This window comes from Thunnus thynnus, chromosome 24 (genome assembly GCF_963924715.1).
Source record: "Thunnus thynnus chromosome 24, fThuThy2.1, whole genome shotgun sequence".
NCBI lineage: Eukaryota > Metazoa > Chordata > Actinopteri > Scombriformes > Scombridae > Thunnus > Thunnus thynnus.
Window position 1 is genome coordinate 6,589,680 of NC_089540.1, and position 17,629 is coordinate 6,607,308.

The window sequence follows — 17,629 nt, forward strand, 5'->3', positions numbered from 1 at the left end:
GTTACATTAGTATTGTATCACTAACAACCTCTGGAATGTCTAAGTGTTTGTATTTAGGCATTAAAATGCCATTTGTCTGATAGTCCCTTCTCCAAATGCAAAAACATATAATAATAATGTCAATGTTTGTTAGAAAATATGTTATTCTGCATGGGCTACAGCCATATACTGCTGTTTATGCTGTTCTTTTAATTGAACAGCATAATGCATATTTAAAAATGCATATGGATTCAGAAAAATTAGTAATGATTATGTGGGTGTTGGAGATACGCTGGTGACCACTGAGAAAGCTCATGCACCATGAGACTGTACATAATCTGGTCTTGGTCTACTATGTCTCGTACTGTTAAAGTACTGCACGAACTTGTAAAATGCTTTAATAGTCAAAGTGCAAGAAAAAATTGGAAACATACAGATTTTACAAGGATTTCGCACAAAGTTCAATCACAATCTCCCGCAGTTATCAGCTGATGGGGACACACCTCTATTAAACCTGTGGTAAAAGCCAGTCATTAGCTCTCCTTCATCTTCAATTGTCCATGTGCTGATAGTCTGCCTCCTCCTGATCCATCTCCACATATCAGCCTGTCAATTTGCCGCAATCATACTAAATGCAGCGGGGCCATTTTAATCAAACGTTTAGGTGTAAAATCTGTGATATATACATTTAGCTAGGATCTTAATGAGCTATCAAGCCTCTTAACAATGAGGGGAAATGGGCGAGCTCCAATTATCCCATGCTAGATGAAAGGAAGGACTCATTAGGATCATTTTATTTTCTGTTGCTTAAGAGGGAGTTATTTGAATCATTACGTATCATGGTGCTTGACTTAAAAGGGTCTTTTTCAGTCATTATGTCTTTGAACCACACCAATAAAGTACTCTAGTGCATTATGTGAGTACTTCTTTTATGAAGGAAATGGCTCTGCTGTTTTACACAAATCTGTCTCATGTTGGGGATTTTTCATAATGGCTTGCATCACTGGCTACTTTGGGAGCAGTAAATCGCTTATGAAACTGTTCGTATGCCAATATTCGCCCGTTTGATGGACTCCAATGTTTGCTTTTGTTATTGGTATTTAGATTCCAATAATTATGGGTGGCAAAAATCTAAATACTAACTTTGTGTTTCACACAATAAAGGAAATAAACAAAGAACAAAAAAAGCATAGCATAGCGGAGCCAAGTTTCTACACTTGTACATTATACACTCTGCAGTCCAAAAAGCACAGCAAATGTTTGTGTCAGTGTCTTTAGCAGCTTCTCCAGCAATTAACAGAGCTAGTCCACAGATCGTAATTGAATGTGCCTCCAGCTACAGCAGAGCTTCTGATTGTCAGGTCGGTGGGAAAAGTGTGTGTGTGTGTCTGTACCACTGTGTGCCAGTGTTTGTACTGATATACACATGCTTCTCTGTTTTATCCTCGTTATTGATTAGAGCTAGGCTCATTTATTGGGACCCTGCTTGTTTATTTGCTTTGCAGAATATGTTTTAGAGGAAACATATTTGCGGGCTGATTAAGTTCACTGACAACGTTGTTGAGTTTTGTTTTTAGTTCTTGTGGGGTTTTTTTCCCAATCCAGGAAATGTAACCTCCTTATATCATAGACAAGTTGTATGGAGGAGGTTGGTATTGATTGTTGGGTGTACAAAACTCAAGACTTTGATACCAAAAAAGAAAGCAATAATTGCACTTTCAAAAGGTTTTATGTGGGATATTTAAGTCTAGTTAAGATTCACACCATGAAATATGGTTCTTCCAAAAAAAAGATTGCAACAAATGGTGGAGGAACCTTTAAGATGTCTATTCCCAGGGGCTTTCTCATAACCCGTCCAGACCTAACTGATTCAAATAACAGAGGCAGGACAGGATACCATTCATTGTGAAGTGAACCTTGAAAAATATGTTGTGCCGCCCAGCAATACTCAAACACTCAAAGGTACATTGTGGAAAAGCTGAGAAAGGTTCAACTTTATGGATATGTCCTCTGATGTGCGAACCTGTCACACTTTTTTACCTACATCCATAGTTGTTTTTTGTTCCAACTTAACTACATAAAAACCAAGTGGAGGAAAAACGGATCACTACCAGGACTTGATTAAGACTGCTGGTGGTGAATATTTAACCAATCAAGTGCTTTGAGTTGCCAAAACATAACCATAAGAATCTTAATCGAGCATGTTTTAGCTGCTGGGAGCAGATAATTGAGGAAAAACAAATGAAGTAAGTTGACAGTCAATGTTGTGCAGGTATGTATAGTATGAATATTTTGTACTGGCTGTGACCAGTTCACAAATCCGTTCTATATAAACATTTCATTATTTTGACAGATAATGTGATTTGGGGGGCACTACATTTCCTAAAAGACTTCTTTGCAATTACAGATTAGTTGTATATGAACGTACTTTTAGGAAACGGGGTTGCTTTTACTACAGTTGCACAAAAACAGCATGTAAGACCTACTACAAAATGTGATTTCCAAATCATAGTATTCCTTTAATTGTTAAATTGTGATTTTTGTACAGTTTCAAACTAAAGAGCTTCCCTAAAAACCATAAGGTTGGTGAGGTGCCAACCAAACTAAAAGTCATTATCCTGGATTTGAATGCAAGACTACAGTGTTGCAGAGGCTTTTCCCATCCTGCCAAGAATAAAAAATGCTAGGGCAATATTGAATACTTGTAATTTATGGCAGGAAAAGTGGTCAAATACGCTTCTCTTTGTGTACAGTCAATGTTGAGCCAGCTAAGCCTCGGTCAGTTCCAATCCTGCCCTCTGGCCCAGTCGAACAGCCGTGACGCATCAGCGCATATGACAAGTGTGCAGGGCTTTCTTGTACCTACCAGCTTGCCATGTTACCAAGCACACACAGAAGAGATGCCGCCGATCATAAAGAAGTGGTAGACCTCAAACCGACCCATCCAATCCATGTGAATGTTAACAAACTAGAGTGAAGCTTATCCATCTGAGGACAGAAATGAGTGGATGTTAGGGATCCATTTCCTTTCATAACATTTCAAACTCAGGTTGGGTAAACTAACAGAATTTAATCTACTTTCATGAATGCTATTGAGTAGATTTAGTGCAGTTAACATGTTTTTAAAAAGACTCAATTAAAAAAGGACCCAATCCAGCCAAGTTATACAGATTTTAAAAATTAGCGGCTCTGTTGACTTTAAATTCAGTTTGTGCTGTTTTTAATATCTTAAAAACGCAATAAAAAGAACACTCATACGATAGCATACTGTCAGACTATAAAAATGAACATGACCTATGCGTTATTAAAGCAGGCTTGCATTATAAACTGATGTTTGATTGAGTTGGTTGACAGAACGGGGAGATTAGGGGAGTTTAAGTTCATAATGCAGGATTTAATCAGAAGCCTAAGCCTCTGAAAATAATCAAATTTGTAGTGAAAACATAAAAAAAATAGTGCCTTTGTGCTACTGTTGTAAACGTAGGTTTCAATTCTAGTCTTCAAGGATTCATCAGTGTTTTAAAAGTTTTGAAGGCTAGTTAAGGCGAGGTTGAGTGGAGCTCAAATAATGACCCAACACTTTCTACATTTTTTCATCTTTCATTAGGTTAATCAATGGTGACACTGCTAATACTGCTAATTAGAATTCGACTGAAACACAATAAACAGCTGTGGACATTTACCACCTAGCTCTGATTATTGGGGTCAGTGCAGCAGCTCAAAAGGGGAAAGTGTGTATCCAGATTGAAATGTATAGGAAATACTCACAACTTCCACAACAGGAACAACAACAGGAAGATCAATTGCCTTGATCGAATTCTACAAAACTGCACTGTATATTAGCCTATATGACTTTTCCTTATTTTTAAAGTTTATTTATTAATCTAGTTCAAACCATTTGATTTGTTATATGTACAATGTTTTATTTCTTGAGTTTTAAGATAGTATGTGTAATAACCATGTCTTTTATTTCATTTTAATGGATTGCATGCATTTTTACTGTAAATGGACATCTGGAGCATTTAGTAGAGATGCACGTTCACCATCAGTTGAAAACAGGTTTTTTTGTACTCCTCCATATGTGTAGTATATAGTTTTTGTTAAAAATGTTTTGTATTATGTGACATTACAGCATTTGAGAAGTATTCTGCACTGAACTTTTTTTTAATAAAAGCACACACAGTCTTTACCTCTAATATTCTTTAGAAAAATACGCCATTAATTAACATTCCAGCAGTTGGAATATAATGGACAAAACAGCGCAGGGACACATTTTAATGTAAGAAACAGCAAAGCCATTAGCAGCCTCGGCTTTCAGGTTTTATTTATATGTCTAGCGTTAGTTTCGTAACATTTAAATACATGTTTACAAGGTGCCAAGTATTATGCATCTTACATTTCAATTATGTATGTGCCTCTTAAGGGATAAAGTGAATGAGTGATGATGAGTGAAAAGCTATCAGGCTGAATGGTGAAGACTGGTGAGTGCTTCATATTTGGATCTGTTTCAGAGAAGCGTATTTTATATTTAAACCAAGAGATGCCTGAAATTACACTTTGAGTTTAGTTGTGCTGTTAAAAAGGGGCCTTCTGCTGCTTTAACTAATTGCTATTTCCATCCCACATGGAACGTTTTACAGGTGCCAACTGCGTGTTTTTAATTCTCTCTGGGGGAAGCCGGGTCTGGAGCCTTCAGATGATGAGTATATCACAGGGGAGAGCCGCGCAGTTAGGAACGTAAACGGGCAGGTGTCAGGTATAACTGGCAGATTCACGACTACCTCTGTTATCCGTGATTTTGTGTTTTTATTTGTAGCGTACCGTGTAACTGACAGATCTCACAAAATCATCTTTACTGTTTATCTCGCCCGTGCTACTTGATTTATGCGGCCATAAATAAATGATTCGTGCTTGTGTGTGTGTGTTGCAGTCATTATAGATTTGCTGCATCATCCCTGGTTTAGATGCTTTAAGAAGCAGCCTTAGAAGCAAGTCTCACCAATTTGACAACAAGCTGATCCGTTACACATTGTACCCCACCGTGCTGCGACTTCTATCTGTATGCATCTAGTCATGTGTGTGTGTGTGTTTGTCTTCACGTGTGGATCCCCCACCTCTCCTTCAGCCCCCCCGCCCCTCCTCCTCCCCCCCTCCTTTCAGTGTTACATCATTCTCCCAGAGGTTGTTGTCACCTAGCAGAACATCGCTTGGTGGTCTGTTCCGTCTGCAAACCTGTACACGCGGCTGACAAGCTGTTAGTGTTCAAATATCTGCTCATCGAAAGGCAGAACACACAGATTGACTCTGCCGCGTTGGGGGATTTGCACGTAGACACACTAACACACGCATACACACACACACACGTTCAGGTGCTTACACGGACTGGGAAACTTGCAGAGGTGCATATATATACACGCACAAACACATAGAGTGACAGGCTCAGCAACCCCTACTGCTTGAAAGTGATTATATCATTCTCCTCTGGTGTAATTAAATGCAATTCATGGTGCTGTCAAAATGTGCAGAGTACAATTTCATTTGCCTCTAAGGGACGCTGTACTGTACAGTATGTTGCATGAGAGAAGGGAGGGGGAAGCGAGAGACTAATAGTCAAGGGGAGGACAATGCTCTCTGCGTGTCTCGCTCCGTGGCATGGCCCTTAGGGAGAGCTCAACTGGTAAACACGTTTTCACAGAGCGGTATATTGCTTTTTCACAATTACCCATAAACAAGGCCTGGTCCTCTTCAATAAGATCTAAGGTATTTTTTTTTTTTTTGTAATTTTCTGTAATTTCTCCTCCAAGGATGTGAATAAAAATTCATCTGACCCAGAAACTAGCAGGGTAATAATGGATATAATTAACGCAGCGGGGAGACTGATATGATGTTTATGCCACATTTACCCTCCACCCACTACCCCCTTTTTCCTACCCGCTCTCTCACTACCAATTCCTCAAACTAGGGAAATATTCTGCCTCTGCTTCTCTAACCCTCCTCCCACCCTCCACCCTCCTCCATCCCCTCTCTTCTTTCTTTACTTCTTTAGCTCCTTCGCCTTGCCTCTGTATCTCTCTCGCCCTTCGCCCCCTCTCGCTGTATCTCTCCTCTATCTAACTCTCCCTCTGCATCTCACACGTGTGCTTTTCTCCGCCGTTTTCTCCGGTTCAACAGCACCATCCGGTGTCTCCTCCCTAAAATGCCATTTTTTTTTTTTTTTTTTTTTTTTTACATAACTGTTGTTGATGAGGTTTTCATTTTGAACATCTGCTCTTATCTCTTTTTTTCTCCCCTCACTCATTAAGGCCATTAGATTTTTATTGATGTCAGCTTTGTCTACGTATTAATGATTTATATGCGTGCCCGCCATAATAATTTTGATTAATTGGACAAGATTTTCTTGTTTGAGGTGCTTTCGAGGTTATAAGAGCAACCGTGACAGTATTTTATTTTATTCATAATAACAATAAAATGAGAAAAATAATATTCTTGTCTGGGTTACATCTTGTTTTGGATGTGTAAAGGTAAGAACAGATGGCCAGCAAGTGTGTGATAATATCAGTTTCATCAAGGAGGATTAGGGTTGTTCAGAGAAGTCTGACTTGATGCCAGTTCCTAAATTACAAAACAGTCTTTGGCATTGCTTTAATGTCAGTTCAATATTTGTGTTAATCCACTGAACTTCCTTGTGGTGGGTTTTTCAAATTTTATTATAATGACAATAAAATTCAAATAAATATGTCACATTTGCTGTACAGTAAGAGTATCTCTGACTTTTGGGATTTTGAACTATTCTGGCATTTACATTCTTACCTCATCGTCTTTGTTGTCGATTTTAACTGTTTTTTTTTTTTGACTCATTTGTGAAGTACATCTGTTCCCCAAAAACTAGTTTAAGACAAGATTATGTTAATTGAGGATGTTTGTTCTTTTTTCTAGCAACTCGAGTCTTTCACTGAGTCAGAGATGTCGAGCTACTAGCGCAGTGAGACAGACATGGTATTTGTCTAAAGCTGACGATTGTTAATTTAAATCCTCAGTCACTTAAGCTTTTTCTTAGCCTTTTGTAGGGTACTTTTTTTCTTTTTGGATGATTCTTATTCTGTTATACTGGAGAAGACAGTGTGGGATCATAATTACAAGTTGAAATGTGGTTCAAAATTAAACGTTTCAGCTTAGGAGTGATTCTAAAACAAGCTGTTCTCATACAGCGCTGACTAAGTTTACAAGAAACCCCCAAAAAACATAAAAAACTACAGCAATGCACTGATCTTTATATATATATATATATATATATATATATATATATATATATATATATATATATATATATATATATATATATATATATATATATATATATATATATATATATATATATATATATATATATATATATATATATAACAAGCTGAAGAGGACTTTTGGATGAGAGGCGAAACGTCTTCAGGAATCTAAAGCAAGTCCTGTTGCCCTTGACTTAGCCCTCATAGATATACCATGAGCTGGATGACTGAGCATCTTCACAGGCAGACATTGAAGTGGAGTGTCTTTTAGACTTCCACTTCAGCACTGGGAGATATTTTACCTCAGCGCTTGTGTGTGTGAGTGTGGATGTTTCAGCAAGGGTTAGGAGCCAATGAACTCATAATCCACTTAATTGAAAATGTAAATTGAAACGGCTCCCCTCATAATAATTATTGAGCCCTGGTTCTGAATCCTTTATTTATAGACTGCTAATGAGAATCATTTATGGGCGAGGATTTCTTATTTTGCCAATTTTAAACAAAGCACACTTCATGGAAAAGGACTGAATTCATAAAAAGTAATTGGCACTGCCTGTGCAAACTAGCATAAAGCTATCACTTTCCATGCCATGGCACACATGGTGCTCAATGTCAATTGGCTATTAAGTACCAACCTTTTAAAACTAAGTTGGAATTGTAACAGATATAAATGTAATAAATTTCAATGACATTATCATGAATATAGGTAATAAATTACTGTAATGTATGATATTAACATTTAACAACTGACTGATAAATTAGCTGTAAGAGTAAGTTGCATTTCACAAGATTCTCACTAGGAGGAAGCACTGAGCTTCCTAGCACCTACACTTTCCTGGTGAAGATGGAGAAGAACTTTATCAAGTTTAAGGAAATTACTCAAGTGTCGTCCGCCCCCCCCCCCCACACACACACACATTTCAGATGCATTATGGGAAGTGTAGGATCTTGACCTTTTAGACATCGGCGATGAAACCATCGCTGCACAGAGACTCCCAAACGCTATTGATTTCTGAATGAATGGATATTTGGCTCATTTTTGGCATTAAAAAAATTTTTTTTGGCCTCTCGTTGTTATAATTATGGGAGAAACACTGATTCACTATCCGTTCAGTACGTTCCGTAAACGCTCAGTAAACATTGAGTGCAGATAGACCCAGCAGTCTCCATTAGGTTGGGCGAGCTCAAAGTTGTGAAAACAACAAGGGTGTTTTGAGTACAAATTACAAATTATCCCCCATTTTCACAGGTGATTTGTTAGTCTGTCCCTCCCGCCACAGGAAATAATGGATTAATCCTGGAAAACTATTGATGTAGCACTTTTCTCCTTATGAAAGTAACATGGAGATTATTCGACTATTGGCAAATAGGTTTCCAGGTGGACAAGCTAGCAGAGTTAGCGTTACACTACTTAACTTAAAACAATTACTAGATGTGTACACAAAACAGTCTTTATGAACCTATAATAACTTTTAACTTGTAACAGGAGCATTTTTTGAATTTTCGCTTTCCACAATATCTTCACATGCTGACATGGTTTAGGTTAAGGAAGGGTTGTGGCTATGGAAAATAAAATAGGTATGGTTGAGGTCAGACAACTAAAATGCTTGGTTTAGGAGAGGGAAAGATCATAGTTATGGTTAATACAAAGGTGAATGTTACTTGCAGATCTTTGGCGGAACACAAACTCCTGTACTCTGCATTAAGGTCCCTGGCACGCAACATTGATGCGGATTCGTCCAATATGGATATAATTCCTAGGGATACTGGGCTGGAGATAGAGGCTACCAACTTCCCATTATAATGATAATAATTATACCAAGGCATAACACATAAATGAACTTTTGCTTTGTCCTCAGCCTCTGACACATTACTGTTACCCCTCATAATAACAGTGGCACCAGTATGTAATATTGTACCAAAAACAGTCCATGTAATTGTATTAGGAAACATCCAAATGCACTGACCCCTAAAGGAAAAGTCAACCCTTGCACTCTCACACTGTAATACACAGTATGCATCATCAGTGAGTCCCTGGAGGTATTTTGTGATGAGGTGTTGTAATACAGTTTTGCACGATGCCCATTTTCTCTCAACCGGCCTCATCTACTTGTAATTGCAGTTTGTGATTTAGTATATTTCCCATAAGGGCTTTTTTTCAGTCCCCAGAGAGCGGAGGTGAACTTCCGTTAGTAAAATGTGTTTATTAGAGACAGGGCTTCCATCAAAACATGCCTCTGGAAGAGAAAAACAGACCGAATGCCACATACAATGAGGCACCTGCTTCCAGTTTCATATTCATGATGCTCCATGGGGTTATGTTTATGAAAGGAGGGGATGAAATGTGTATGAGCAAAGGGAGAAAGGAAGAACAAGACATTCTGTATAAACTAAACCCTGAATTTACTTCAAAAAGCTGTATGTTACATTTTTGCATTGTTATATTGAAATCAATCAACTAAATAACCTATTAAGTGGAAAAGGGAGTAGAGAAAAGAAAATCTTATCCAATTAAAAAAATACTTAAATCACGGCATTGTCTTGTGGCACCCCAGTGTCCCTACAAATAATGGAAGAATCAGAAACCCATGAGCCCTTGCAATACCTGGTATTAAGTGCGCTTGTTATCTTGAATATACCCACACTGTGATCTGATGCAAACTATCTAGGTGGGGCTTGCATAGGGCTGGGAGATAGATAGTTGAAATCATTGTCGTGATGTAAATACACATAACCCTATATGGGAATGTATGAAAAATTACATAAAATAATGATACAAATGTTCTTATTCATTCAACTTATTGTTTCTGCTCTAGTTCTAATCAATGAATGGTGTTGCGCCAAATTAAGAGTTTCCTACTTCAGCTTAATTGTAATCATTGATTTGGACGACAGCAGTTTGTGGGATGATAACGATGCCGAGGATGGGGGTCATTCATTTTTTGCAAGGGAATATTTATAGCACTCACTGTCGCTTGCTTAAGCTAGCCTGAAGAGGCGGTGTTAGGTGACCTCTCGACATGCTGAGCGGTCTTCTTACGAATGTGGTCGCACTGTACAGATTGCGTTTACACCTGGCTGAGATCACGATCACAGGTGGAGCCTCCAGATGTGGTCTTGCAGAGTGCATTTACGCTAATTTACTGATATTATAATTAGCATTAACATGTGTTTTTCCCTTATCCGGATAAGAAATCCACATACAGATCACACACACTCTGTTGACTTCACCGCTGTGCTGTTAATGATGTCGCATTGTATGTTGGGTGACTCATTATTTGCAGAAATAAGACAGATGATCCCACAGGCCTAGAAAAAAAAAAAAAAAAACAGGGCACGTACCAATATTGTTTCCCACACTGTAGTGCTTATGTTTATATAATGTTCTGCTCCTTTGATGCATAGACTGGTAGTAACAGTGCAGCAAACCCACATACTGTACTGATAAAAAAAAAGAAAGAAAAGAAAAACAGAGAAAAAAAAAAAGCTATAGTTTAATTATGATAAACCCTACACCATCACCACCACCTATGCAAAAACACATCACTCCTGACGCCTAAGGAGCTGTGACTAAGCATAGAGCCTATACAGTCCGTTCCAGACAGCGACCTCTGATTGATGGAGAAATAACAGAGACCTGGGTATAGTGTTTTGGAAGACTTTGTTCTTGGAGAAGGCAGAAATGGTTCCCGAAGCTTCAGCCACAGTCTCTTAATTCCTCCCGAGCTAATGCTGTCTGGCAGCTGTATATACACGCATGCCATCATCTCCACCGCGCTGGATTTGTGTGTATGTTGCATGTGCGAGCCGCGTTCCAAGTCCTTTTTTTTTTTTTTTTTTTTTGCAGTTCCCCCAGATCGTTTCACTGCCACACAATGCAAGTGCCAATCCAACATCCGGCACAAGTCGGGACTAAGCTATCTGTGTCTGTGTGGCTGTGTCTGTCCGTGTGTGTGTGTGTGTGTGTGTCTGGCAGTCGGTCAGATACCTCTGTAGTGGCTCTGAGAACGTGAGTGGAGTCCCAAGTCGTCCACGGTCCCACAATGCTTCACTGCCACACAAAGGCGGTGTCAATCCACACAGGGGTCCTCCTGCTAACTGTCGCCAGGCTGCATAGCTTTACAACACCCCCCCCACCCCCCCCTTTCCAACAATGGCTTCTCTCGCTCTCTTTACTGTCTTTTTCAGCTGAAATCTTTTTCAGATCGGTCCGTCTCCCAAAGAGAGTGCCTCTTTTTTTTTTTTAAGACTTCTCTCTCTCTCTCTCTCTCAAAAGGAGTCTGCTTTTTAAATCCATCATTCTCTAAGGAAGTTCTTCAAAAAAGGTCTGTCTCTCAAGAAAAACTTTTCTTTTTTTTTTTTTATGTGATCATCTTGGAAAAACTTCTGCACTTAAATGAGCCCATTCTGAGCCGCTTTAAGTAGTCCCAACACAAGAGGAAACTTTTATAGATGTTATAAGAGATTTTTTTTTCTCCCCCCCCCCCTCATAAATCTCTATTATTTAGTTGAGGGTGAAACTTCTCTACACTGCAATTTCATGCTAATTTGATGCAGCCGGTTGTATTCTTTGCTCTATGTGTCGGCTTGCGAAAACGGTGCTCTGAACAAAAACCTAAAACGTGTAATTTCACCTTCTATTTAATCTTAAAATCCCACTCCATTCTGGTGTAGGTGGCCAACTCTCACACAAACTCTTCTGTGTTTTTGTTGGTTTTTTTTTTTTTTTAAAAAAAAGGTGTTAACACATTCATATCTACTGTATAAGGAGAATTATATCTGTAATCAGTGTTGTCAATGATGCAGATAAAACTCTTAATAACATTTCTAGGTGTTAAGACAGGAGTTGTGCGCCATCTCCTGGTTTGGAAAATTAACCACTTCCGCAACTGTTGTGTGTATATGTTGCTCTGTATCTTGGAAATCATGCAGGACCGATTGTCTTGCACATCATGATTATGAAGTCATCAGTAACCTTCGATCAACCACCTTTATATATGGAAGCAACAAGACAAGTTTGATCTGTTTATTGCTGAAAGGACACAGCAGACGTTAGATCTGAATATTGTCTATAACTTAAGATGGAAAGAAAGCAACGGTGTATACATCTGTGATATTTACACTGACATTTACACTATGTACACCAGTCCAGGAAATACAACAGCACAGTACCTGCCATATCTGTCATAGCAGAGTACAGACAGAATAATTAAATAGCCTATAGCAACACACACAAGCACAGCAACAGCAGGTTGCCATTAAATAAATATTTTTTTTCCCTCTTTGCATGTAGCCTACCGCAAGTTTTTTTTTTATTTACTAATGACAATTTCACAGCAATCATCAAGCTCTGAGCCACTGCAGGAACTGGGGTGGGGTGGGTGGGTGGGGGGCACTTGTTTTTCCCTCTCCTCCCCTCAAATAATACAAGCAGTATGGTGTATTTTTTATAGATTGGTGCTGCAAAAGTACACAGCCATGCAATACCATGATGACGTGACATCATAATCAAGCAGTATAGGTTCAAACACAGTGCAGTAGAGGGAGGGGGGGTTTCCTGTGTATATACTGAGCGCCCCCTTCTGATATTATACTGTATCACACACCTCATGTGCAGTGCAGCTGTGGCAAAGATTCTCACAGTAGGGTGGGGCATTTTTCAGTGCTACTACCACACAGAAACGAATATATGTTTATATTTATATGTTAAATTGCAGAGGGAGAATCTGCAAAGCTTATTTGTTATGCTAGGTTGATACTGTATGCACTGTGCTGTATGTCCAAAAAATGGACGAGCATGTTGTAACCATGCTACATTACAATTTCTGCTTATTAAAGAGGTTTGTTAACTGACATTATGGGAGTCGTAGCTGGAGATGCAGGCAGGATTCAATTAAATACGTACTGTGTATAAAACAATAAAGCTGCATGAAGAGATATTTAGTTGACCATATGGCTTTCAGTTTAATCACACTTGAGCATCTGGGCTGCATCTCTCTGAGACTTATTTCAACTGACTTGGGTTTTCAAATTCAACTGAGAGTGTTGGGTTTCTCACTCCATGACCATGAGAGAGAGAAGAAATCATCCGCTGTACAGTAAATGACGGATTCGAATAAGTTACATGTTCTCGTTTTGGATTAAATCCTGAAATCATTTTCGAAAACACAACTAATGGAAAGTGACAGCAAAGGTACAACCTAGTGAAAAGATGATCTAATTATATTATGGAGGACTTTGTCCTTCCTGCATGAGCTGGCATGCTAATAAGGGGGAAAAGTGTAGCATTCTTCAGTTTTTGATTTGAATTTACAGTGTTATGGCAGATATGATCATGTCTGACAGTAAGGCACGGCAGTTGCATCAGGAAAGAGTGAAGTTATTTCACTCTATAATATATATTTCACTTCATACAATAAAAGATTTAAAAGGTTGAATATAAGATTTATTGACTTGTAAATGACTGTGATTATTTAGGGTATGAAACCGGGTGGGGTCAGTGAGAGGAATATGAAGAAAATCCTGTTTGTTTACAGTACGGAGAGGATAAATTTAAACTAAAAAGAGGTGCCGTGGCCCGTGATAGCTTTGAATTTGGGAAAATTAGATTTAAGTCGCCTCTTAAGCCAAGTGAATCCTGAGCTGTGCTGACACCCGGAGCCATTTCACATTTATTTACGACCAGTTCTCATTATAAGCGTCATTAATACCCATATCCCCTTTAAAAATTCCTCACCGACTTAAACCAGCCTCCTCCAGCTGAGGAAAATCTGCTCGCGTGGTGAGCAGAAGCGCTCGCGATTCCCTTACAAGTCATTATCAATCTGTTCCTATCCTCCCATTCCTCCCACATGCTGGAGTGGGCAAGAGAGCTCAGATCTAAGAGAACTTTACATGCATTAAGCTCCCCATCTGTCTCTATCTCGTTCACACATGCACACACACGGAGATGTCTGCGAGCGCACTTTTATAGTCTTGTTCTACAGTGATACTTAGTGGATTAAGAATTAGACATTTGCAATACGGTTGGGCAGAGGCGGCGCTGTTATAATGGCAAATTATTTCACATGGTGGGTCGTGACATTTATTTCTCTCCGAGGGGTGCTCTGATCAAGACCTCGGATGAAATAGGAGGTAGGTCGAGGAAAGTGCAAACTTTGCCTTATTTTATCACTGAGGGGAGATCAATCACTGCTGCAGCAACAACCGGGGATACATTAACATTACAAGAAGCTTTAAAGGACCAGTGCGTAGGATTTAGAGGGATCTATTGGCAGAAATGGAATATAATATTCATAAATATGTTTTAATTAGCATACAATCACCTGAAAATAATTCATAGCTACATAAGTAGTGGATCCTCTTCCACAGCGCCTGCTATGTTGCACCGCCATATTTCTACAGTAGCCCAGAACAGACAAATCAAAAATCGGCTCTAGAGAGGGCGTTTTTCCACAAGTTTTGCAGCTTGGAAGTGGAAGGGAGGGGTATTCAGTTCAATCTGCAATCACCACTTGATGCAACTAAATTCTACACACTGGTCCTTTAAGAGGACCAAAATTATCAGAGTCCTTACATATAATCAAGAAGATTGTGCTGCAGTATCTGGATCAGATTTAGGGAATATTAATTCCCTGTAATCCTGAATGAATAATAGATACAGTACATCTTTCAGCTATATAATGCTCAAAACGTAGGCAACATGCATCATGACAACATGAGTAAAACTGGTGTGAAAGAGCTGATTCACAGTATGTAGAGAAACAGTTGCAGTTTTGGCTCATTTAAACCACAGGGGCCAGAATAGGGCCAGCTGTTGTTTCAGAGGGGCCTGTTAAATTGACTCTGTTTTGGAGCAGTGGAGAGGTTCAGAAGCCAAGTCAGACAAGCCATCTAAATAAATAATAACGGTGTCATTTAACTCACAAATTGTATTCAAAAATTCATATTGAATCATTCTGTAATGCAACACAGCCACATAAGATGCAACTAGTAAACGTATGGTGATCAGAAATCTGTTGTCTAACACACTTTTGCTACACTAAAAACAGTCATTGATGCATTGTAAAAGTTTATGTCAACATTAAAAAGAATCAATGCATGTATCAAGTGCATGACTTACACAGTCTCGTATATGTGCTTGGAGCAGGAAAAATAGCATACATTAATGGTATTCTAGTTATTTAAGCTAATGAGTCATTGTACAACACAGCTTAAAAACAAAAACAATAACAAAAGGAAGTGCCACAAACAGCTAGCAGACCTTCCGCACAGGCCCCTACACAGTCAACAGGTGGCTTAACAACCAATAAATGCAAAACTGGAGCAATTTACCAAATTACTCAAAGCCTCGGCGGGCTCTGTAGTGTATCTACTGTATGTAAACAGCAGCAACAACAGCTTCAGCAACAACACTGCAAGGAGTAAAATACACACAAGCAGCCATAGAGCAGCTCTTAGCCATAAGCAAAGAAAGCAGCCAGCAAAGAGACAGACAGACAGACAGACAGACAGATAGATAGAAAACGTATCTGACTCACGTTTTTTGACGTCTCTCCTCTTTCATGGGGATGAAGAGTCCATAATGTCCCAGTGCACTTGTTGTGGCGGTCATTTTGCTTGTTGACTGATAGCATCTCCTCTCCGTAACTAAGCCGGCTGGTTTAACTTATATCATTAGCAACTAACTAAAAAAACTATCATCAGCCGGTTGTTTTATGTAAATGGTTGTTTGGAGGCCAGAGTTTTATGTAATTGGCTTCAGAATTTATTCTTCAGAGACGTGTTTATTCACAGTTATGGCCGTGGCATGACCGTGACCGCAATTAATATATTCTTTAATCAAAAACGATCCAACTTAGATAGACTTTTGTAAGGGTGCAATACCGCGGTTGGCCACACAGTCGGCTTTAAAAGCCCTTAATGCAGGGGGGCGCTGTTTCACTCATTTGTAAAAACTGGGGGAGACAAAGCAGTGAAATAACACAAATACAATTACCAAACAGTATCTTAAAACGACTGACTTTGACCTGATGTGCTTATTTATACTCACATGACACAGGTAACACAGATAAGATGCTGTACACTGTAGTCATATGACATGTAGTTCAAAATGTTCCGAAAAGGGTTTTTAATTGCCTGTCTACTGATATTTAATTAAAGTGAAGAACTCTTTGCAATCTGGCCCTTTTTTCTATTTCTCTTAAACTTATTAAAAAAGAATGAGTTATTATTTTACTTTCAAAAAGCCCTAACTTGACTCATCTTAAATTAATATCAGCTTATTAGTATCGACCAATCTCCTGTCTTCCATTACTCAGCAAACTTGTTGGAGATGGTCCATAAGCAGTTAGTTCACTATCTGTCACTTCCTGTCTTCATGCTACAGTGCAGTCAGGTTTCCATGCCACCCACAGTACAGATTTCAGAAGTGTGTAGGACTTAATGTCTCAGTACTCATCTGCTTCACATCTTATCTGAAGGGACAGCATTACATTACATCTACAGAAATATATGTTGAGTAAGACTTTGTCTTAGAGGCAAAAAAAGGATGTCTGTTAGCTGACTACAGCAAATTTCTCCTAATAAGAAAGAGAAATTACAATATTTTACATCTAATCTATGAAGCCCTGCATGCATGGCCTTGCTCCTGCATACCTGTTTGACTCTTATATCATCTTGCAGGGGTCTTCTAGATGTGTATGGGCAAAATAAAAACATTGGATGAAATGGCTTTTAGTTTTTGCTGCCCAAGGTGCTGGAATTATTGCATGTGCTCCATCATTAACATTATTTAGGAAGTGACTCATAACAAACCTGCATTTTCATATGTACATATGACAAGAATTCCTCAAACCTACGTGACAAAATACAGTATGTTATTTTTCATTGCCTTCCAAAATGACTCATGAGCATTTTCTATTCAGCCCCTACAACTACCGCCCCAACAATGAGAGGTTGCTCGTCAGGAAAGCATAAACATAGTCCTTTGTAAGCATTTGAACAAGCAATTGTACTCCCCACGGAAAGAAATGTGATATATACTGTAAATGAAGTTGTCATGTTTGCTTGCTTACTGCATTATTCACACAATGTTATGGTTCATAGAGTTTTTCTGCACATATTGTCCTCCCCAAACCAACCTGTATCTTTACTTATTTACTATGCTTTACTTACATCTGACCTCTATCTTTTCAAAAGTAACCAATCCATTGTATGGATTGTCACAGGCAGAATCTACATCTCTTCTGTCCTTCTATTTTGCCAAAAAAAAAAGTATTTTGTAGAAGCTTCAGTGTTGAGCTTTTATCAAAGATAAAGTGAGGAAGAGGGTTAGCCAATGGGGAAAAAAGAGGACATTTCCTTTC

At 38.8% G+C, this 17,629-nt stretch overlaps 1 long non-coding RNA gene across 2 annotated transcripts in view; it reads right to left on the reverse strand.

Annotated features, from left to right (window-relative positions):
• Positions 1–16,108, reverse strand: part of LOC137177218 (uncharacterized) — a 281,510-nt gene extending 265,402 nt beyond the window's left edge. For both annotated transcript variants that reach the window (XR_010926015.1, XR_010926014.1), the window contains exon 1: positions 15,803–16,108. This is a non-coding gene — a long non-coding RNA (uncharacterized lncRNA). The remainder of the gene's footprint in view (positions 1–15,802) is intronic.
• Positions 16,109–17,629: the final 1,521 nt, after the last annotated feature.